Source organism: Macaca nemestrina, chromosome 16 (assembly GCF_043159975.1).
Source record: "Macaca nemestrina isolate mMacNem1 chromosome 16, mMacNem.hap1, whole genome shotgun sequence".
Classification (NCBI taxonomy): domain Eukaryota; kingdom Metazoa; phylum Chordata; class Mammalia; order Primates; family Cercopithecidae; genus Macaca; species Macaca nemestrina.
This window is the reverse complement of record NC_092140.1, coordinates 10,841,900-10,866,850: the sequence shown is the minus strand read 5'-3', so window position 1 is coordinate 10,866,850 and position 24,951 is coordinate 10,841,900. Positions and strand designations below refer to the sequence as shown.

General features: G+C 39.5%; 1 protein-coding gene across 1 annotated transcript in view; it reads left to right on the top strand.

Moving 5' to 3' along the window:
* Positions 1–23,862, top strand: part of LOC105485374 (putative methyltransferase-like protein 21E) — an 80,916-nt gene extending 57,054 nt beyond the window's left edge. Inside the window, exons 7-8 of the transcript XR_011614610.1 lie at positions 18,338–18,514; positions 19,177–23,862. The gene's annotated coding sequence lies outside the window, so the exon portion shown is untranslated. The remainder of the gene's footprint in view (positions 1–18,337; positions 18,515–19,176) is intronic.
* Positions 23,863–24,951: the final 1,089 nt, after the last annotated feature.

Genomic DNA, 24,951 nt, shown 5'->3' with positions numbered 1-24,951 from the left:
TGTTTTTTCAGGAATCACATACAAGGTAATAGACTGTTCTGGTGATTTCCATACAGCACAAGTTACATACAAGTAATATTTTATTGAGGTTTTCTGGCCCATTATTTTTATAGGTAAAGTTATATTTAGGGAGGGGTAATGGTGTGTCAGGGAAAACGGATGCTGAGACATAATTAACTTACATTTTAAAGAAAGGCAAGTTAGACACTGGTTTTAGCATGTAAGTTGTAACAATTAGAAAGGGATCTTTATTCTAAAATTATTAACTGCAATAATTAACTTTTAATAAACTCTGATTCTGAGATACTATTGGTTGGTATGACTAAATTTAAAGGTCAGCATTTTGTGGTCGCACACATGTATCTATGTATTTATTTTACTATGATACAATTGGTAAAACTCTCTTTTTTTTTTTTTAATTTTGAGTAGAAGTCAGTAGTAGTTTGCAACATAAATCCAAAAGAATTTAGCAAGCAAACTGTTCAGCATGATTCTGTCTTTCTATTTGTATGAGTGAGGTTTGATGACCCTTGGACCACAAAAGTTTCAATTGTAGACAAAGTGCAACCCAGCACACTCCCGTAAACTTTTAAATGATCCAGCCTGATGACCGTAGCTACAATTAGAAAGAATATTATAGTTCATTTTTCATTTGTTTATATATACACAGTAACTTATTTTATATGCAATCTTGATGCATAACTCAGTAATTATGACACAGTTACCCCCAAATATCTGGGCTATCTGAATTAAAAAAACGTTCTTAATAACCTTGTATTTCTTTCTAAAGAACTTGTAAAAAAGAATGATTGCTTTTCAGAGAAGCAAAGGATAATCAGAGAGCCCAGAGTGGGGGAAATCTCTTCTCTTGGCCTTTGCTTGGGACTCATCCATCTGCTGGCTCTGTACTCAACCATCTATTAAAGCAAACGAGCAGACTCATATTCTTTTTCTGTGGAAGAGCTCATTACCTCTCACCTTTAAGATGAAGCTCTAACTTCTTACATAATGCTCAGTGCAGTAATACTGGGGTCAAGACTGGAATTCTTCCTTAAAGCGAGTTATTGGATTATGATTCTATAGTCAGGGACCTCAGTAATCTTTGGCGTATCTTTTTTTTTGTTTGTTTATTTCCTTCAAGCCTGGAATCCAGAGCAGACTTTCTTTGGTAAAGAGATGATGCTTTAATTGCTTCAGCCACTATTTTATTTACCAGGCGCTTAAATAATGCTGACTCTTTGCCAGATGTGTGAAAATGTCTTAGAAATAATTAACTCCTTTAATCCTCACAATGACGCTAAGATAGACTCTGACTCTTTCTATTTCATGAATGAGTAAGTCACACGCCCAAGGTCACAAAGGTAGACAGGAGCAGAGGCAGGATGTGAGCACAGGCATCGGCTCTGGAGTCCATGTCCTTGGCCACAGTCTCCGCTGCCATTAAACCATCCATACAGGTCATCTTCTGGAACCTAAACTCTCACGTGCCCTGGCTGGTGTCTCTAAGCCTGTCTTGGAGGATGCTCAGCATCCTTATGGTTCAGCATCCCCCAAAGAAACCCCACACATTTACATCCCACCACCACCTTCCCTTCTTGCAATCCAGACACAGTGGATGCCTGGATGAGATTTCTCAAACTTTGGTGCCTTTAGACTTCTCCTCACTTCACTCTTATGGGAGGTCTTTTCCCTTTTTATTTGTAGGATATTCTCTCAGTGACTTTTCAAGATATAGCTCTTTTGACTATTGCCTCCTTCTGGCAGATTGAAGCACGTGCTTGGTCCACACCACTCCAGCGCTTCCTGTTTGATCGTGGCCCTCTTATGTCAGCTTTCGGCCTGATTTGAGTCCTTTTGGACTGCATCTGGGATTAGGGGCCTGGCTCAATAGGCCCCGGAGCCTGATAATTCTGGGTGGTGAGTGTGGGGCCAAGGTCCCACCCCCTTCCTTAATGAAACCCTATAGAATTTTTAAGAGCTGACCACCTTTTGAGAAATGCTTATTATCATTATATGCTTGACATGCTCCTTCTTAACTGGATCAGCCAATCTGTTGAAATAGCTCTCATAACTATAATAAATTGTCTGGAACTTGAGCTTCAGAATACAGATATATCACTAGAAAGATCTAATTGAGTTTAACTTTTATTTTTTACTATTTTTTTAACCAAGCAGCAGCACTGATGGGTTTAACTTTTAAAGACATACGTATTTACAAGACTCTGACCAAAATGCTAAGAACACATGTGAAACAACACTCCACCAAAACATTACATTGAAAGAATATTAATTTCATATTAAATATGCCTATCATAGCCTCATGAATACACAGTTATTAGTATTTCCATAGGAGCTGAAAATGCTCAATAGTTAAGAGATTCCTCAGCAATTTATTTCTTGTTAGGATTTCTCCAGTAATCTGTAATAGTTTTGGCAAACTGAAATAACAATATATTGCTATAATCACATAAATCTCCAACAGTTCTTTAGTCAGCCTGGTTTTGATATTTGAAAAACAGATATATTATTTTCACATGCAAACTGAGGATAAGAAAATGTCAGAGAAAATCAGTTCTTAAGCCAAGTGTGCATTACAACAAAGTTTTTAATGTTTTAAAACATTCTTAGCTGGGTGTGGTGGTTCATGCCTGTAATCCCAGTGCTTTGGGGGGCCGAGGTGGGTGGATAACTTGAGGTCAGGAGTTTGAAACCAGCCTGGCCAACATGGTGAAACACTGTTTCTACTAAAAATACCAAAAAAAAAAAAAAAAAAGCTTGGCATCATGGCACATGCCTGTAATCCCAGCTACTCGGGAGGCTGAGGCAGGAGAACCGCTTGTACTCGGGAGGTGGAGGTTGCAGTGAGCCGAGATGGCACCATTGCACTCCTGCCTGGGCAACAGAGTGAGACTCCATCTTAGAAAAAAAAATAATAAAGAAAGAAAAAAAATTTCTTACAGTCGGTACCCTTAGGTGCACCTCATGTGACTAATTCCTGCCTCTTTAATATACTATAGCTACCTTTTATTTCTCTGGGAAGTGAAATTTCTTAATAATTGTAAGAAAAGAAAAGGAAATACATATTTTGGGTACATAAACTACCTGTCTGGAAAATCTTGCTTTAAGTAGAACCAGCACTCGGAATCATTGTCTACATCAAGTACGTTTCAGGACAAACAGAAACAAAAGTGCCGAGAAAAGGGGAGAAACTAGGACATCAACATAAAAAAGTCCTCAGGTGTGTGCCTCAGTGATGTGTATTTGTGTTGTCTCCTAGGATGATTTCAGGAGCAGTTGAAATAATAACAAAAGATTCTCTTTCCTTTCATGTGCAGGAAGTATGGGGCAATAGTTTGAGAAAAACTGAAGGAATAATTAAATGATCAACTGCAAAGATATTAGGAATGTTTGAATAGTGTCTGTCAAGAAGTTACCTTGGCTAAAGAGATTTGAGTTTTGTTCTTTACCACTTGTGAAGTGCTGTTAAAGTTAATATATGTTTTTGTCTTTTTCTGAGGTTAAGTGTTTACTTGGGGATTCCAGTGCATTTTGATGTGGAGATGTTTTAAAAGTAACTTGAAAAAAAGCATGAACACATTACTGTAAAGTGAAGTACACTGTTGCCAAGGATGGTTGGCTTTTAATTTTTACCTTGACTCACTTCGCTATTGAATTGAACATAAACTTCTTTTGTCAACAGACGAAATGAAACAAAATGACATCTATATTCTACATGTTTCTTCCCAGAAAAAGAAGCACTCTATTGGTAACTGGTGCAGTCAAAAAGGGATTTGTGTCTTATGTTTCATTTACCAAAGTTCTTGAAAATGAAGTTTCTTTAGGAGCCTTTGTAAATACTCCTCTTCTACATGATAAAGGTTTTCTGTGCAAATTCATAAATTGCTATAGGAGGGAGGTTTAAATCTATTTGCTGGCACTTGTAAATTAGACATTTTGCACACATTGTAAGTGCAGCCATGCAGGAAACCTCCACTGATCTGAACTTGAATTTATTCTATCCAGTTTTTACCTGGGAGGCTTTGATTTCCAGTGCAATTAATTAAGCAAACAGGAAGGAAGTTGGTACTCTTTATAAAACAAAGGCCCTTACATTGAGGCTTTCACGGGTCTTGTAAGTAGACAGTTCTCCTAAATCCTGCTTCACAGATCTTTTGATTCTCTCCCAAAAGCTTTATCCTATTCCAATTGATACTCATCACCACAGGAGGTTTGCTACTTGCAAATTTCTCTATTGCTGCTTTCATTTCCTCTTTAGTAATAGAGGCAATCAGTTTCTCATTATCCAGAAGATCCAGTTTTGGCATTTTAATTTTAGCCAGAATTTTCATAATCTCTTATCAGCTGCTAACTCTGATGCAAATATCAGTTTGGAGAACAACAACAACAAAAAGAAACTTTTTACGTTATTGCCATCTAATGATAAGATACAGAACCTACTGAACTAAAACTGTGGTCTTTCTGATTTTGATTCTTATTAATATATTTGTTACTCCCGACATTGAGATACTCATTTACAAAATTGAATAGAGATTTATTAAGAAAATCACAGTACATAATAATACTCATCTTTAAGATTCATTAGATTTCTGCTTTGGGAATAGAACCACATCCGTTATTATCAGGATCATGGAGAATATGTTTGGGTCCTAGTAGGAACAAATCAGTGCCCCTCAGTGAGGGTGGTATTGTCCTGAAAGACTACAATATAGTTGGGCCTGACTAGTCTCTGGTAGTTTTGGGCCAATCGTCCTCCCCACCCTAATCATTAGCCCTGTGTGTTTTTGAAGAATTAGAAGTTAGAAGAACTACCATTTAGGAGAACAGAAAAGAACAAATAAAAACTGGAGAAAAAATTCAAGGGCTTTATAATTCATATTAGTAGACACATTTTACAAAAACAAAGAAATGACTTTCTTATTATAAAATATATAGTGCTTCACAAAGAACACTGGAACGCAATCTGTGATTGTAGTCTTTGACATTCATTTGGTATTTAGGGGTCCGGGGTCCAATTTTAAACTTACTTTTTAACATCAATTTGTATAAACATGTTTGAAATTCTATCTGATTTATTTGAGTAAGCTTACTTTTATGTGTGTGTGTGTGTGTGTGTGTGTGTGTGTGTGCGCGCGCGCGCGCGTTTAGAGATGGGGCCTCACTCTTTTGCCCAGGCTAGAGTGCAGTGGTATAATCAGGGCTCACTGTAGCCTTGACCTCTTGGGCTCAGGTGATCCTTCTGCCTCAGCCTCCCAAGTGGCTGGGACCATAGTCACACACCACCATGCCTAGCTGACTTTTAAAGTTTTTTTGTAGAGACAAGGTCTTGCTATATTGCCTGGGGCTGGACTTGAATTCCTGGGCTTAAGTCATTCTTTTGTCTCGGCCTCCTGAAGTGCTGGGATTGCAGGTGTGAGTGACCACACCTGGCTTACTTATGTTATAATTTCACTGATTTTATTAATTTAATTTGTAAGTGATTCATTTTTTATTTTTTGGACCTGTGTTCCTGATGGTACATCCATCTGCTTTGGGGCAGCATTTCGTAGACTCTGGGAGCTGGGAGTTTCTTTAACCTGCCAGTCTGTCTAGTGGGACAGCAGCCTATGGGCTTGAGGGCTAGACAAGGGGCACTCTAGTGTCCTTGTTGGAATCTTGGACTCTTTCATTAGTCGGAAAGGCAGCACTGGGAGACTGTAGTTATTAGGAAAAGCAGACAGTCTTTCTTGCCCCCTTGAGCTGCAGCTGCTTCATCCTGAGTTAGGAGCACATCACTGTGGCACAAGGAAATGTATTTTACATAAAAGGAGAGAGACAACTACCAGTCAGGTCGCCTTCTGTGTGACTAAGGCTCAAAGTGCCAATTCTTTTAAAATTCTGCTGACTCCTGCTGCAGGCCATCCCGGCTGATCCTCAGCTGAGCTGACAGGGATGTTCATCTGAGAAAGAAGATTCTGATGAGGGTGGGAAGCAGTGGTGCATGGCAGGGTAGGGGGTCCCCAGGGGTTGCGGTCTTGAAGGGTCACGGTGAGTTGTAGAACAGAAGCACTCAGCATAGGTTAATTCAGTACCCACCATGAGAGACACATTGTTGTAGGCATGGCGGATGTTTGTGAATAGCATGTGGTCTTCGCACATTAGAGACCCTTCCTGTGGAAATCTGCATATCCACATGTTGGCAGTGCTACAGAGGGACGATTTCTGCCTGAGGGAGTCAGAGAAGGTGTCTGGTGTAGGTAACTCTGATATGAGGTTTGTGGGGTGAAGGGCTCACCAAGAGAGGAAACACAGGGATGGGAGGGGGTGACAAGAACATTCCTGTTGGAGCTTCACCCCATGGCATGAATCGTGAAGCTCCAAGGTAGGTTTTGTGGAGTGCAGTGGTGACCTGGTGTGTCTGCCGCATAAGGGAGGGGTAGGGAAGGAAAGTGGAAATGTGGACTGGGGTAGTGGGAAGAATCCTCTATCAGTGCAAGTAAGTACACATTCTATGTAGATGAAGCAGGACACTTTTACTCAGTGGGATGACGTGATCACATACCTGTTTGGAGAAGCTAGCTCTGTTGGCCCCAGTGTATGGATTGAAACTGGGGAGAGACTGGGGGAGGGGAATGACATAGACATGTGTATGGCTGATGCAGAGGACCTGAGCTAAGACAGTAATATCCAGTTGAGATGCTGGATTTGAAATAAAATTCAGAGGCAGAAGCAACTGCGCTTAGAAAATGCAGCAAAAAGAGAGCGGCTAACCATGAGATCTTGAACTTAGGGATCTAGGAGATGGTTTGCCATGAACAAAGGGAATGCAGGCAGGGGACAGGTTGGATTAGTAGGGAGAGATGATTCCAAATGGTGGAGCCCATACTCCAACTCAATGCAAATACAGAAACACTTCTATTTTCAGCATCTGAGCCTCTCCCAGCGTGATCGCCATTACTGACAGAGCCTCAGAAGACTTTTTTCCATGATAGAAGCGTATTTTTTAGAGCAATTTTAGATTTACAGCAACTTATAAAGATAGTATAGCAGTTTTCTATATACTATGCATCTAATTTCTATTATTAAGATCTTAGATCAGTATGGTACATTTGTTACAATTAATGAAACAATCTTGATTTATTATTTTAACTAAAGTCTGCAGTTTATTAAGATGTCCTTAGTTTTTACCTCATGTCCTTTATTTCTGTGCCAGGATCTCATGTAGGATACCACAGTACATTTAGGTATCATGTTTCCTTGGTTGTGACATTTTCTCTAAGTTTCCTTTTTTTTCCTTTCAGAGACAGAGTCTCTCTGTTGTCCATGCTGGAGTGCAGTGGCATGATGTTGGCTCATTGCAGAGTTCAACTTCTGGGCTCAAGCGATCTTCCCACCCACTTCAGCCTCTCAAGTAGCTGGGATTACAGGTGCACACCACCATGTCCAGATGATTTTTGTGTTTTTGGTAGAGATAGGGTCTCACTTTGTTGCCCAGGCTGTTCTTGAATTTCAGGGCTCAAGTGATCCTCCTGCCTTGGCCCCTCAAAGTGCTGAGATTACAGGTGTGAGCCATTGTGCCTGGCCCAAGTTTCTTTGTTCTTGACAACCTTGATAGTTTTGAGAATGCCAGGTCAAACACCATCCCTCAGTTAGGCTTTTCTTATGATTAGACTAGGCTTATAGGTTTTTGGGACAAAGATCACATAGGTAAAGTACAACTCTCATCACATTATATCAAGGGAGCACACTGTGAATATGACATAACAATTTTTTTTTTCCTTTTTTTAGAGACGGGATCTTGCTATGCTGCCCAGACTGGAGTGCAGAAGCTATTCACAGACATGATCATAGTGTCTTACAGCCTCAAACTCCTGGCATCAAGCAATCCTCCTGTCCCAGCCTCTTAAGTAGCTGGGACTACAGGTACAGGCTTCCATGCCTGGCCATGATTTATAAGTGATATTGACCTTGATTACCTGGCTGAGGTCATGTTTGTCAGGTTTCTCCACTGAAAAGCTACTTTTAAAAAAAATTCCTTTTTCATAATGCACTCTTTGGAAAGAAGTCACTATGCGTGGCTCAGAGTTAAGGAGTAGGGATTGACACTCCACCTCCTTGAGGGTGACATATTTACATAAATCACTTGGCATTTTGCACATGATATTTGTTTTTTCTCCCTCATTCATTAATTTACTCGATCACTTATTTATATCAGTATGGACCCATGGATATTTAATTTGTACTTTGGGTTATGATACAGTACTACTTTATCCTGTTGCTAAATTGCTTGTGCCCTGGCCACTGGGGCTCTTTCAGTTGGCTCCCGTGCCAGCAAGGGGCAGTTGTAAACACATGCTAGGTTGTGTCACCATTGTCTGTGTCAGAGGGAGGGCTGGGATCCATCAGGAGAGCCCTTGAGGTCTGCCTGCAGGAGTCATGGGGAATGGAGAGCAGAGGCTGGTGGGCCCAGAGTTCTGTGTTCAGCAACTCAAAGGTTCTACACATTCTTAAGCAGGAGGGTAACTTTATGAATAGTGTCTTGGATGATTTCTTTGGAAGCTCCATGCATTGTGTAGTTTCACTCATTCATTCATTTAAAAAACTTATAAAAATCCTGTTCTATCACCTGCTAGGGAATGAGGGTGGAACATGATGGGGAAAGAGAACTAACACTTACCAAGAACCTACCTGCTACCTGGCATTTTATACACTCAATTCCAATTAATTCTCATAGCAACCCAATGAGTTAGGCATTGCTTTCGACATTTTATAGCTAAGAAACTGAGTTTGCTCTAAGAATAGCCAGTTGCCAGGTACAAAATATAACTACCCTGCAACTGCTGTCCTATGAGGTAGCACAAGCCAACAATATGAGACATCTGACCAATCCCCAGTTGTTCCAGTGTCTTAGCCCCAGCACCAGAAATGTAAATGAAGAAACTTTCTGATGATTCCAGTCCCTGCCAGCAAACAACTGCAATTGCACAAGAGACCCTGAGCAAGAACTGCCTAGCTGAGCCCAGTCAACACTTAAAACTATGAAAGATAATAAATTGTTTTATTCCACAGAGTTTTGGAGTAGTTTGTAGCAATACAAAACTGATAACTAGCAAACACAGGTGTTTTTTTCCTCTGCACCATCTTTCCTCTGGTAGTGGTTGCTGTTCTGACAAGGATTCTAGATTGAAGCAAAGAACATGGGAAGCCATTACATTTATCTATTGAGGATGCCATGTGGGTCTGGCTTGAGCTGGGTGTTTGTTGATGAGAAGAGGCAGAACTAGGTGCCATCTTAAGAGAACTTGCATTAGAGCAGGACAGAATTTGCATTAGTGCATTGCAGAGGGAAAACGTAGTGAGTTTGTTATCAGATAGTATTGAATTAACAATTGCTTTCTCACTTCCTGGTAGTCTAACCTTGGGCATATTCTTTAACTCTGATTCTCAGTTTCCTTATCTGTACAGTTGGGATGATCTGAGGATAACAACAGATCCAATGAGGCAATAGTAGTAGGTACTCAATAATTGTGTTTCCGTAGTTTTCTCAACATATCTCTATCATAGCACCCGTTGCATTGCATTTTAATGGTTTACTTTCCAGTTTGTCCCCAAAATACTCAAGTCAAGTAGACTCTGAGCTTCCTTAGGAAAGCTTATATTACATATTTTCTATTCTTGCTGATTAGCACAGTATACAGAACAGATATAAATAGCTGCTGAATGAAAGAAGGAATTGATGAATCAGTGAGTAAAGATGAATTGTGGAATGAAAGAAGGATAAAAAATAACTTGAAGGTAACTAGCCTATTTGATTTGGGGTTTGAAGGTAGCATTTGTTAAGAGGGGGAGAACCAAGGTGGAAAGAATTCTAAGAACCATAGAAAGTGGTTGGTAGTAATAGATGTAATACTAGTGTGAGAAAGAGATCTGGCCAAGAAAAAAGTTACAATGGAGTGTTCAGAAGCCCCAGATGAAGGTATTAAGGAAGAAATGGGTGCTGAAGGAGTGGAAGCAGCATTGGAGTCCTCAGGGTTGGCTGGAGATGCCTGTATCCACACATATAGAGTATATGCTTTATCCCCTGAGGAGTTTATTTAGCAGAAGGTGGACATATTAGATTGCATGATAGTTAAAGAACACATTTTCTACTCATCCAATCATCAAATATTTACGAATCATCCAATGTATTCTAGCAACTGTGCCCAGCATGGGAACATTGTGCTGATCCAAGCATGTATAATGTTTCCCCCTTATCAAGCATATGTTCAAAAGAGAAGAGAGTCATTGAACAAATTGTCAAGCAAATAAATATGTAGCTATTAATTGAAATACAACTTGTGAAGAGAAAATACAGAGACTGCTCGCTTTTCATCAATTCCATTCTTTCATCTGTCCATCTTTAATCAGAGAATGCTTGAATTTCAGCCAAGAACATGACCAGGCATCTAGCATATTTTGCAACCTGCCCAAGTGACTAAGTTCTGGCCAATGGTAAATAAACAGAATTATTATTATTATTTTTATTATCACTTCTCGAGTGTGCCTCAAAAAGGAATCATGTATATTCTCTTGGTCTTTCCCTGCTTCCTGCTGGCTGGAATATAATAACTGAAACTGCAGCCTTCTACTGCAAGATAGAAACCGTGAGTTGGAGACTGTAGAACTTCCCATATAGTCTTGGACTATGGATTATAATGGGGCAGAGGAATGAATTTTCATCTTATTTAAATCATTGCATCTTTTGATCTATTTGTTATTGCTGTTTAGCCCATATCTTAACTAGGAAAACCACAAAAGAGGGTGTATTTGTTTGCTCAGGTTGCTATAACAGAATACCATAGATTGGGTGGTTTAAACAGCAGAAATTTATTGTCTTACATTTCTGGAGGCTGCAAGTCTGAGATCAGGATGCCAACATGGTTGGGTTCTGGTAGGGACTCTCTTTTTGGCTTGTAGACAGCCACTGTCTTGCTGTGTCCTTACATCATGACCGGGATAAAGAGAAAGAGGGAGAGAGAGAAATAGAGAGAGCAAGAACAAGAGAGCACTCTGGCCTCTTCTTATAAGGGCACTGATTCCATCATAAGGGCCCCACCCTCATGACCTCTTCTAACCCTAATCATCTTTCAAAGCCCCCATCTCCAAACATTGTCACATTGGGGGCTAAGGCTTCAATATACGAATGCTTGCGGGACACAATTCAGTTCATAGTAGAGGGCAAGGAGAGGACCCAGTTTAAACAGGAGTAAAGGGACAGGAATCTCCCATGAGGACGTATATTTGAAGCTGAATGAAGAAGAGTGCTCCAGATAGAAGGAATAGTGTGTATAAAACCCTTGAAGTGGGAAGGAACTTGATATTTTCAAAGAAGTATGAGGGAAAGCAGGTGACAAAGGACCAGGGTAATCCAAAGTGAAACAGGAAGTCACTGATGGATTTTAAGTATGGGTTACTGTAGACTGATTTGCATTTCCAAAAGCTTACTCTCTACTGGGGGTATTGGAAGGAAAAGCAATGGATGAGGGGGTATCACTCAGCCTCACGGAGGGGATGATGGCAACTAGCCCTAGAGCTGTTGTTGGAGCTGGAGAGAAGCGATGAATTTGAATGATATTTTGAAAGTAGAACTAACCGGTCGTTTTAATGGATGGGATGTGTGTCAGGGAGAAGTAAGGAGCTTTCAGGGTGATCCCCAAGTTTTGAGAGGGAGGAGACTAGAGGGCGGAAAAAAATTGGCAGATTAAGACCACATGTCCAGTGTCTTTTGAAGATGTTATATGGAAAAAGAGCACCAAATCCAACATTCAGTACCCACCATTGTCAATTACTAGCCATGCCCTTGGGAATGTCACAATTTTACCAACAAAGAAAAGAAAACAAGGTTTTGAGATTAAGAAACATAAAGTCCACATTTTGAACTTAAAATTCACAGAAGTAATATGTCGTAGTAGAAAGCATGGGCTGTGAAGACAGGTGTCCAGTTATATCACTTCTTTATTGGGTGACCTTGAGGAAGTCACTTAAATTACTAGAACCTCAGTTTTCTCATGTGAAAAAAAAATAGTGGGCTTGTCTTGTGGAATAAAAATGATAATTTCTGTAAAACAATAGCAGACTGTCTGGCATGGTAAGTGCCAAGTAGATATATGCTTAATTGCTCCAAGTAACTTACATTTAGTGTTCAATATGTGTAGAAATCAGATAACTTAATTGTATATTTATATTCTGAAACTCAGAAAGGGGAAGACTGAGAGACAAATACAGGCTGATTTGCCTGGACAACTGCAGTCATTACACTGCTCTCTTTCTCCCCAGGTCTGAATATCCAAACTGGGAGGTGAGTCCCTGAGGGGTATTGGAGTTGGACCCTGTAACTCACTGGTCAACATGTTCTGTTTTACAATTTTCCAGAAGGTAACAGTGATCTTCTGGAAGTTATCAGGCACTAATAGTAAGCTCTGAATGCAACTTCAACAGTTGTCATTATTTTTTAGATTTTTCATTTATAGAAAGTCCATGCAGCTTCCCGGAATTTGGGGGCATTCGCTCAATGTGCTGTGGGGAAGTGGTCTGAGCCTACAGCAAGAACACCACTTTCATAGTTAATAACTAAATAGCCAACAGGGGCACCCACTCAAAGGGGAAACCTGGCCAAGGTATTAGGATTTGTGCTTAGAAAAATGCCTAAGGTATTTCATGGATATTTGATGAAAGTACTTGGTCATCACCATGATTTTAAATTCCAGTGACCTGGAAATTTCAAAGGATGATTTTTTAGAAGTGTTTACTCTTTTTCATCTCAGTGTGTGTTGGATAGTGCAGAATGCATTCCTTCTGTAGAGTTACCCACAGGTGATAGCCTTCTTCTCAGTGTGGCAGAGGGGCCGTTGCGGGAACCCCTGAGGTAGCTGAACGTTTATCTGGACCTTGGTGAGAGAGCCTGGCCCCTTGGTACTTTGAAAAGATGTGCAGTTTAGATGGAAACCTTTGGAAGTGCAACACTGGAGAAGTGGTGGGACTTTGCCTCCACGGGTGCAACTTGATCCTATTGGGAAACAAGGATTTGCCTTTTAGAGAGTTTTGCCTCTATCAGATGATTATAATGAGATCCTTCAGCTTCTCCTTAGGCATTACTCTTGCACCTGTTGCTTGTGGGGCTTGAATTTTTAATATGCTAGATACCACTTTATGTCTCATTCCCAGTGCTGGATTTTAGCAACGCACAGGCAGAAAGCCTGACGTTCCACAGCCATATGCTTACATCGTTACTTAAAGAGAAAGATAGAAGGAGTGGAAAACTTTGATATTTGTTATTTTAATTTTTCAAACAAAAGGAGCAGAATGAATTTCCAGAAGTGAGAACAAAACTAAATTGTGCTGAAGAGAAAATCTATTCTTCTATCCTTTGGACTTATCTTTTTTTTTTTGTACAAGTAGATTATATGCAGGTTAAAATAATTATAAAACTTGGAATTTATCCAGTTGTGTAGTGGGTAATTACAGAGTTGCTTTGTTTAATGATGTGGTGTTTTTATAGAAGGACATTTTTAACCTTTGTCACTAGTGCCAAATGGAAGGAGACACAGCCCTTCATAATAAGTATCATAATTCTAATTGCATCTAAAGTTTATTTAGAAGCAATTCATTTTTAAAGACATGTTCCAGTTTATGTACTTTGTTTTTAGTAGGTAAATATTGCTGAAGTAAATTGGTTTGTGGTAACAAAAGTAAAGTAAGAGCAAGTGCTTGTTAATAATCTGTTCCACTATTCATATTTCCAAAGTCCAGCTCTGGCTAACAGAGACACTGCAAATTCATTTCTAAAACACAAGGCAAGGCCCTTATATAATCAAGTGGCTCATTAGAGAAGATCAGAGGATGTCAAAGTACACTTTAAAAATCAGAGCTAAAGTATTGTATTTAAAAAGAAGATCAAAGTGGATACCATGTCCGGAGATCCTTTGCATATATTATCCTTCTGTATTATTATCAGAAGTGACTTTCATTGACATTCACTGTAAGTCCATACACGTACTAATGATAGATTAAACAGTTAAACCACCACATTTATTCATTTGACATGATTATTGGGTGACTTATGTGCAAAGCGATGTGAAACCCAATACCGCATATAGTGCCTGTCTTTTGTCTTTGAAATGCTGCTACTGAAGTGGCACTTTCAAAAGAGAAGTCATGACACCTTAAATGTTGTCTTGAGGCCAGGATCATTTAAAATAATTAATAGAAGTGGAAAATGTATTAAAATTTCTAAAGGCTTTAAAATGTGAATTTAACTAAAATCAAACATTTATTGAGCACCTCATGCACAAGGTACAGGGCTAGACAAAGTGGGTTGTGCAAAAAGGAATTAAACGTGGTCTTTGTCCTTGAGAAGCCTTTGGTTTAATGGGGGACAGTATATGCAGATCTATGATATGATAGGAGTTATGAGAAAGTGAGAGACAAGATGCTGCATGATCACAGAGGTGAGAGGATTTGCTCTGTTCAGGAGCAGCAGGAAAGGCTCCGTGTGGAGACTGAGTCAGACCCTGAAGTACAGGTTTCAAAGCATATAATGAGGGAAGAGCCTTCTCCGTGGGTACTACTGTGGACAAAGGATGGAGGTGAGGAAGTGCACTGTGCATTTAAGGAAGCATTTCTGTGTAGCTGTGCTAAATGACCTATGAGGGGGATCATTGCATGAATGGCAGAAAAGGAAGAGGTTGAAGTGGAAAGTTTCAGTGATCTGAACGTGATGATCTGAGTTTATAGTCTGATATGGTTTGGCTATGTCCCCACACAAATCTCTGTTTTCATGACAGTGAGTGAGTTCTCAGGAGATCTGATCGTTTTATAAGGGACTCTTCCCCCTTTGCTCCTCACTCTTCTCTCTCCTGCTGCCATGTGAAGAAAGTCCTTTGCCTTCTACCATGATTGTAAGTTTCCTGAGGCATCCCACAGCCTTGTGGAACTGTGAGTGAATAAAACCTCTTTCCTTTATAAATTATCCAGTCTCGTAATATTTTTATAGCAGTGTGAGAATGGACTAATACATAATCCTTCTACTTATTAACCATATGCATTTGGGTGTCATTTACCTTTTGGAACCTTAGTTTTCTCATGTCTAAAAGGATGTACTTAATTTCTGGCTGGATGGTTAGAATAAGCTAGCTTGCACTGCAATAACAAACAAACTCTGAAATCTCAGGGACTTAAAACAATAAAAATGGAATGTTTTCTAACATCAGAGTTTAATTTGGTTTCTAGGGGTGGGAGCTCTGCTGCAGCATGAGTTTTGAGCACTTCATCTTGAGATGCCTTTGTCTCCCACACAGGTCTCCACATTCACCACCAGAGGGGAAGAAAGAGGGAAAGAGTGTGGGCAGTCTTTTAGGGAGCAGGTGTAGAAGTGCATTAAGTCTGTTCACACTCCATAGACAAGAACCAGTCCCATGGTTCCACCTAGATGTCAGGGGCTTAGAAATCGAGTCTTTGGTGTGCCCAGGAGGAAAATGAAGTGCGTTGGGATACACATGACAGTACTCTGTGAATCTCCAATGTTACTGTGAAAATAATTCATAGGGCACTGGGTCTGAAATAGTATGTATGAAAGGACTAGGGCAATGCAAGTCACTCCTGTCATGTTAGTTTCTTAAGACTGGAAATAGATAGGGGCCAGCATATCAGGGAGCTTCAATTGTTATCAATTAGAGGATTTATAATTTACTCCCTAGGTTGTGGGATTAAAAGCTTTTGAAGAGGGGAGTTGAAAAAAATTTTGCTTGAGGAAGATTGGGCAACTACCTATAGGCCTGGAGGGTCCCGGGGAAAACTGTAGACAACGGTCTTTTGTGGTTGTTGAGGGACTATAGAGCCTGGATGAAAGCCAAAGCCAAGGTTCTGGAAAGGCAGGCAGGGAAGTAGGAGGATGGCAGTAGACTGAGATATTTTATTCATCTTTATATCCACAGTATCTTCCACAGAAGCAGTACCTTCACATGCGGTAAATAAATGTTGCTGAATGAATCAATAATGACTTAATGAATGGATGAGGAAATGAATTCCGTTTTGCAGAACAGTTAATTTTGCATTTGACTTTCTCTCCATATAGATGATAAATCCTTCGAGGTTGGGAATCTTTTTTTTTTTTTCATCATGAAAGGTCATGATATGGGGCTAATATGCACAAATAATTTATGGCTCTGGGTGGCAGTGAGTCCTCATGCATGCAAATCGGGGAAGAGAAATTTGCAGCTGGGGATTATCCTGGCCACGCCAAGACTAACAAACAATGGAGGGACAAAGCCCATGGACCTGGGGAGACCGAATCAGTGTGAGATGGGAAAAGAAAACTGGCCTATGCAGTTTAAATCTTTTATTGATTTCAGCATAAGTTTCTCACTCAGCAGCATGACATTTTAAATAACAAAGTATTCCTTTGTTAAAATCCAGAGGATTATATGAAATAAACACTACTTCATATGAGAAACTCAGAGTTGAAATAAATGAAAATTGTAAAACCCTATCCATGATTTTACCAAAGAGAAGATAATTTTGTTTTTCAACTTAAATGTAAAATCTATGTAAACAGAATGTTATCTATGTTTGCTGTACTGTAGTGTTTCACTCCATATAATCCTCAGGATTTTAGTAATTTAGTTATTGCTTCTGATAAATCATTTAAACATTTTTGTATTTTCTCTGTTTCTCTAATAAACTTTTTTAGTCATCTGAATCAGCTGGATTGGTGGTAAAGAATTTCATAGAAATCAGCAAACATGCTCAAAATCATACAATATAGTTATCAAATCAATTATAAGGTGAAACATTCATTTATTCATTTACTAGACATTGACTGAATATCTTCTATATGATAACATAGTGGTGGCTGGGGGATTCAATGGTGAAGTAACGATAGATTAGAATCCTTTTTTTCCCAAAACATTGGAGAGCCAGTGCGTTGAATCTCTGCCATTCAACAGGCTGAAGCAGATGACGGCAAACTCTTCCAAATATTTTTGGCCAGTGGAGCTTTTCAATCAATCCTCCCTTCAACTTTAAGGAAACAATATTTGCTTTTTATTTTAGTGTGTGCTTGTAACAATAATTAAGCCATTGTTTCAGCTATAAAATGGCTAACAATCAAAGGGCTATCAACTTTGCCCTGCTTGACTTCCTAATTCTTTTTGTTTTAGAGTTAAGAAAAACTTGTCTAGGTATTTTCAACATATATATATAAAATATATATTAATGCAGATATAATACATATATTGTTATATATAATATATATATTTCCATATTAAAGTGATATGTGTGCAATACTATATTTTCAATGACCTAGAGTGCAATAAGACTCCGAGGGCATTCTTCAGCAAAGTAAATAATGTCTGAATTATACAGGGTAAACCTCCAAACTTCTGTGTTCTATTGTACTATACACACATATATGTGTGTGTGTGTGTGTGTGTGTGTATGTGTGTGCGTGTATGTGTATATATATTTCAGTATTATGAAAATTGTTCTTACAACAACTTAATTAACTAGAGGTTAGGTGTATGAGTTAACATGTTCCTGTGTAATTAATGAAATGATTTATTACTTTGCAGGTCATTGGAGCAGAGAACAGATGCATGCAAAAGCCTCTGCAGAATTTTACTTCCTTTAGGTGATCAAGGCTAGGATCACAGGATCCTAACCATATAGATATATTTTCAAAGCAAATCCAGCTAAAGATTAATTTTACTCATTTGTAATTTTATTTGTTTGTTTATAATAATGCTATAGTGATTTTTAAACAGACTAGACAGACATTACTCATATCGGGAGGAGCAGAACAATGGTTCTGGGAAATGTTAATCAGGGTTCCCCAAACAGAGGATATCTGATCAGATTAGCTGGGGCTAGCTAGACTGTATGCTACAGTTCCCATTGGGTGATTCGAAATATGAAATATTTATTGACGTTTTAAAGTATCCAGAAGGGCTTCAGTAAAAAAAGTATCGAACTTTGCTTGCCGTTAACAAACTAACTTAATTGTGCAAGGAAAGTCTATTTTTCTTGGCACACGATTAACGCTGCATTGCAAGGAAAACTACAAAATGTTTCTTTGACAACTGTTTGGGAAGTACTGCATTAGCTAATGTAGACTATGCTTAATGCTGTTCAAAATTTTCACTCAAAATGAACCCTAAGTCTAAACTGAATACATCGGTTTAGTTTCACAGCTGTCTGCGAAGTCTTTGGCAATGATCTGGTCATCCTGTTCTATTTGAATTTTCCTAAATGTGTCATGAGGGGATACCGCCATGCCCTGCTATGTGCTTTTCTCTTTGTCTTCTAGAATGTCCTTATGGCTAACTTACACAAAGCCTGTATGTCTCAGCTCAAGTGGGACCTGGAAAAGAGCTCCCTGACCTCCTCTAAATGTCAAGAACTGTGTTATTTTACCCCACTTTTGAGCTAACACTTAAGCCTGCCACTGACTCACGGATGCTGATAGAAGATACAACTCTCCTGGGTGAGAGACAAAGAACTTTTTCCTTCCTGCAGAGCAAGTGGCATGCAGTGAATGCTGGTGTCAGTTCCTTTCGCCTCCCAAGTCTCACGGGGCCACACAGGGGGGTCCTGGAGGTTTAATTACATTAATTAATTAATTAATTAATTAATTAATTAATGTATTTTTATTTTATTTTATTTTTTAAATTTTAAGCTCTGGGATACATGTGCAGAACATGCAGGTTTGTTACATAGGTATACACATGCCATGGTGGTTTCCTGGATCTGTCAACCTGTCATCTAGGTTTTAAGCCCCACATGCATTAGGTATTTGTCTAAATGCTATCGCTCCCCTTGCCCTGCCACCTGCTGACAGGCCCCAGTGTATGATATTTCCCTCCCTGTGTCCATGTGTTCTCATTGTTCAACTCCCACTTATGAGTGAGAACATGTGGTGTTTGGTTATTTGTTTCTGTGTTAGTTTACTGAGGATGATAGTTTCCAGCTTCATCCATGTCTCTGTAAAGGATGTGATCTCATTCGGGGTCCCGGATGTTGTATGTGTATTTGAGAAACCCTCAGCTTAGGGGACTCCAATATTTGGTAATAAACGAGATGCAAGCAAACCTACCTAAGTTTTGCCCAGGAGGGAGACATTTTCTTTCTTTTTTTTTTTTTTGACAGATTTTTGCTCTTGTCATCCAGGCTGGAGTGCAATGGCACAATCTCAGCTCACTGCAACCTCTGCCTCCTCAGTTCAAGCAATTCTCCTGCCTCAGCCTCTCAAATATCTGGGATTACTGGCACCCTCCACCACGCCTGGCTAATTTTTGTATTGTTTTAGTAGAGATGGGTTTTCACCATGTTAGCCAGGCTGATCTGGAACTTCTGACCTCAGGCGATCCACCCACCTTGGCCTCCCAAAATGCTCGGATTACAAGTGTGAGCCACCGCGCCCTGCCTGGAGACACTATCTTTATTGTACTGTATAGCATTCTTCCCTCTGCTCCAGAAAAGACACTTCCTATCTTTCCACTGTTCATGTACATTTTTGAAAAGAGAAAAAAGGTTGTCATGCCTCTGCTCAGAAGACGCGTGAAAATGAGAAGGACTCACGGACAACTGTCTCTCAAGATGAAAATCCTAGTCACCACTTAGTACTCTTCCATGAATTACCCCAACCACCAGTACAATCCCATGATTCTGGTCTTTCTTGAACCGCTCTAAATGGTGCTTTTCTGGTGGGGATGTGCTTTTCTTTCTGCTTTTATTGCAGCCAGCTGAATAACAGACAGAGTAGGCGTTCGGCAAAGTTGATGAGATACAAGGTGGTGTCTTTGAATGTTTTCTGAAGCCATCTTCAAGTGCATTTCCCCAGTTACCTAAGGAGAACGGAGAGAGGAATGGAATAAGCAGGATTTCACTAAAAGGATCAAATGGCTTTAGTAATTCACGGAGGAAATCTTCCTTTCTTACAGAAGCACCAGTGCCACAGAAGCGTTGGTGGAGGCAGCAGGACTCAGTGACCTGCAACTGTTAAGGTGGGGAGAGACCACACTCACCAGAGAGCTGGCAGCCACACAGGAGCATCGGGGAATGCGATGACAACCAACCATCGTATCAGGGATGAAACAGGGCCTGGCAGGCAGCTGCGACACACAGCAGCAGATAGGAAGACTATAGACCATGCAGCATCTGCTCAGGAGTTTTCTGGTCACAAAGATACGAAGAGGAAGAGAAAGGAGGATGTGGGAAGGAACAGAGATGGATTATACATTGGGGGAACCCAAGTCAACAAATAAACAAATAAATAATATGCAAGTGAATGAATGCACAAATGCATAAATAACATTTTGCAGGAAGAGTTGGGGTGTGGGGGAATGGGTGGATTGGAGGATAAGGTTAGGCAAGAAACTAGCTGGACCATCAGTAGTGAAGGGCTCCTAACTTAGGTGCTTCTCAAAGGGCAGCTCTCAGTCCAGTAGCTGTTTGTCATGGGTCCATGAAGAGATGAGTGGGGAAATTGGGACTGTGTGTTTAGAAACTGTTGCAGCAATTTGACAGACGCTTCCTTTTTTTGAGACAGATAATTTTTTTATTATTATTATTATACTTTAAATTCTAGGGTACATGTGCACAACGTGCAGGTTTGTTACATATGTATACATGTGCCATGTTGGTGTGCTGCACCCATTAACTCGTCATTTACATTAGGTATATCTCCTAATGCTGTCCCTCCCGCTTCCCCTAACCCCACGACAGGCCCCAGTGTGTGAAGTTCCCCATCCTGTGTCCAAGTGATCTCATTGTTCAGTTCCCACCTATGAGTGAGAACATGTGATGTTTGGTTTTCTGTCCTTGCGATAGTTTGCTCAGAATGATGGTTTCCAGCTTCATCCATGTCCCTACAAAGCACATGAACCCATCCATTTTTATGGCTGCATAGTATTCCATGGTGTATATGTGCCACATTTTCTTAATCCAGTCTATTATTGATGGACATTCGGGTTGGTTCCAAGTCTTTGTATTGTGAATAATGCCACAATAAACATACATGTGCATGTGTCTTTATAGCAGCAGGATTTATAATCCTTTGGGTATATACCCAGGGTTGGGATTGCTGGGTCAAATGGTATTTCTAGTTCTAGATCCTTGAGGAATCACCACACTGTCTTCCACAATAGTTGAACTAGTTCACAGTCCCATCAACAGTGTAAAAGTGTTCCTATTTCTCCACATCCTCTCCAGCGCCTGTTGTTTCCTGACTTTTTGATGGTCACCATTCTAACTGGTGTGAGATGGTATCTCATTTTGGTTTTGATTTGCATGTCTTTGATGGCCAGTGATGATGAGCATTTTTTCATGTGTCTATTGGCTGCATAATTGTCTTCTTTTGAGAAGTGTCTGTTCGTATCCTTCATCCACTTTTTGATGGGGTTGTTTGATTTTTTCTTGTAAATTTCTTTAAGTTCTTTGTAGATTCTGGATATTAGCCCTTTGTCAGATGGTTAGATTGCAAAAATTTTCTCCCATTCTGTAGGTTTCCTGTTCACTCTGATGGTAGTTTCTTTTGCTGTGCAGAAGCTCTTTAGTTTAATTAGATCCCGTTTGTCTATTTTGGCTTTTGTTGCCATCGCTTTTGGTGTTTCAGATATGAAGCCCTTGCCCATGCCTATGTCCTGAATGATAATGCCTAGGTTTTCTTCCAGGGTTTTTATGGTTTTAGTTCTAACATTTAAGTCTTTAATCCGTCTTGAATTAATTTTTGTATAAGGTGTAAGGAAAGGATCCAGTTTTCTTTGTACATATTGCTAGACAGTTTTCCCATCACCATTTATTAAATAGGGAATGCTTTCCCCATTTCTTGTTTTTGTCAGATTTGTCAAAGATCAGGTGGCTGTAGATGTGTGGTATTATTTCTGAGGACTCTGTTTGTTCCATTGGTCTATATCTCTGTTTTGGTACCAGTACCATGCTGTTTTGGTTACTGTAGCCTTGTAGTATAGTTAAAGTCAAGTAGAGTGATGCCTCCAGCTTTGTTCTTTTGGCTTAGGATTGTCTTGGCAATGTGGGGTCTTTTTTGGTTCCATATAAACTTTAAAGTAGTTTTTCCAATTCTGTGAAGAAACTCATTGGTAGCTTGATGGGGATGGCGTTGAATCTATAAATTACCTTGGGCAATATGGCCGTTTTCACAGTATTGATTCTTCCTATCCATGAGCATGGAATATTCTTCCATTTGTTTGTGTCCTCTTTTATTTCATTGAGCAGTGATTTGTAGTTCTCCTTGAAGAGGTCCTTCACATCCCTTGTAAGTTGGATTCCTAGATATTTTATTCTCTGTGAAGCAATTGTGAATGGGAGTTCACTCATGATTTGGCTCTCGGTCTGTTATTGGTGTATAAGAATGCTTGTGATGTTTGCACATTGATTTTGTATCCTGAGACTTTACTGAAGTTGCTTATCAGCTTAAGCAGATTTTGAGCTGAGATGATGGGGTTTTCTAAATAGACAATCATGTCATCTGCAAACAGGGACAATTTGACTTTCTCTTTTCCTAATTGAATACCCTTTATTTCTTTCTCCTGCCTGATTGCCCTGGCCAGAACTTCCAACTCTATGTTGAAAAGGAGTGGTGAGAGAGAGCATCCCTGTCTTGTGCCAGTTTTCAGAGGGAATGCTTCCAGTTTTTGCCCATTCAGTATGATATTGGCTGTGGATTTGTCATAAATAGCTCTTATTATTTTGAGATGAGTCCCATTAATACCTAATTTATTGAGAGTTTTTAGCATGAAGGGCTGTTGAATTTTGTTGAAGGCCTTTTCTGCATCTCTTGAGATAATTGTGTGGTTTTTGTCTTTGGTTCTGTTTATATGATGGATTACATTTATCGATTTGTGTATGTTGAACCAGCCTTGCATCTCAGGGATGAAACCCACTTGATCATGGTGAATGAGCTTTTTGACGTGCTGCTGGATTCAGCTTGCCAGTATTTTGTTTAGGATTTTTGCGTCAATGTTCATCAGGGATATTGGTCTAAAATTCTCTTTTTTTGTTGTGTCTCTGCCAGGCTTTGGTATCAGGATGATGCTGGCCTCGTAAAATGAATTGGGGAGGATTCCCTCTTTTTCTATTGATTGGAATAGTTTCAGAAGGAATGGTACCAGCTCCTCTTTGTACCTCTGCTAGAATTCGGCTGTGAATCTGTCTGCTCCTGGACTTTTTTTATTGGTAAACTATTAATTATTGCCTCAATTTCAGAGCCTGTTATTGGTCTATTCAGGGATTTAACTTCTTCCTTGTTTAGTCTTGGGAGGGTGTATATGTTCAGGAATTTATCTATTTCTTCTAGATTTTCTAGTTTATTTGTGTAGAGGTGTTTATAGTATTCTCTGATGGTAGTTTGTATTTCTGTGGGATCGGTGGTGATATCCCCTTTATCATTTTTTATTGCGTCTATTTGATTCTTCTCTCTTTTCTTCTTTATTAGTCTTGCTAGTGGTCTATCAATTTAGTTGATCTTTTCAAAAAACCAGCTCCTGGATTCAGTGACTTTTTAAAGGGTTTTTGCGTCTCTATCTCCTTCAGTTCTGCTCTGATCTTAGTTGTTTCTTGCCTTCTGCTAGCTTTCGAATGTGTTTGCTCTTGCTTCTCTAGTTCTTTTAATTGTGATGTTAGGCTGTCAATTTTAAATCTCTCCTGCTTTCTCTTGTGGGCATTTAGTGCTACAAATTTTGCTCTACACACTGCTTTAAATGTGTCCCAGAGATTCTGGTATGTTGTGTCTTTGTTCTCATTGGTTTCAAAGAACATCTTTATTTCTGCCTTCATTTTGTTATGTACCCAGTAGTCATTCAGGAGCAGGTTGTTCAGTTTTGATGTAGTTGAGCAGTTTTGAGTGAGTTTCTTAATCCTGAGTTCTAGTTTGATTACACTGTGGTCTGAGAGACAGTTTGTTATAATTTCTGTTCTTTTGCGTTTGCAGAGGAGTGCTTTACTTCCAACTATGTGGTCAATTTTGGAATAAGTGTGATGCAGTGCTGAGAAGAATGTATATTCTGTTGATTTAGGGTGGAAAGTTCTGTAGATGTCTATTAGGTCTGCTTGGTGCAGAGATGAGTTCAATTCCTGGATATCCTTGTTAACTTTCTGTCTCGTTGATCTGTCTAATGTTGACAGTGGTGTGTTAAAGTCTCCCATTATTATTGTTTGGGAATCTAAGTCTCTTTTTAGGTCTCTAAGGATCTGCTTTATGAATCTGGGTGCTCCTGTATTGGGTGCATATATATTTAGGATAGTTAGCTCTTCTTGTTGAATTGATCCCTTTACCATTATGTAATGGCCTTCTTTGTCTCTTCTGTTCTTTGTTTAAACTCTGTTTTATCAGAGACTAGGATTGCAACCCCTGCTTTTTTTTGTTTTCCATTTGCTTGGTAGATCTTCCTCCATCCCTTTATTTTGAGGCTATGTGTGTCTCTGCACATGAGATGGGTCTCCTGAATACAGCACACTGATGGGTCTTGACTCTTTATCCAATTTGCCAGTCTGTGTCTTTTAATTGGAGTATTTAGCCCATTTACATTTAAAGTTAATATTGTTATGTGTGAATTTGATCATGTCATTATGATGTTAGCTGGTTGTTTTGCTCATTAGTTGATGCAGTTTCTTCCTAGCATTGACGGTCTTTACAATTCGGCATATTTTTGCAGTGGCTGATAATTTCCATGTTTAGTGCTTCCTTCTGGTGGTGACAAAATCTCTCAGCATTTGATTGTCTGTAAAGGATTTTATTTCTCCTTCACTTATGAAGCTTAGTTTGGCTGGATATGAAATTCTGGGTTGAAAATTCTTTTCTTTAAGAATGTTGAGTTTTGGTCCCCACTCTCTTCTGTCTTGTAGAGTTTCTGCTGAGAGATTCGCTGTTAGTCTGATGGGCTTCCCTTTGTGGGTAACCTGACC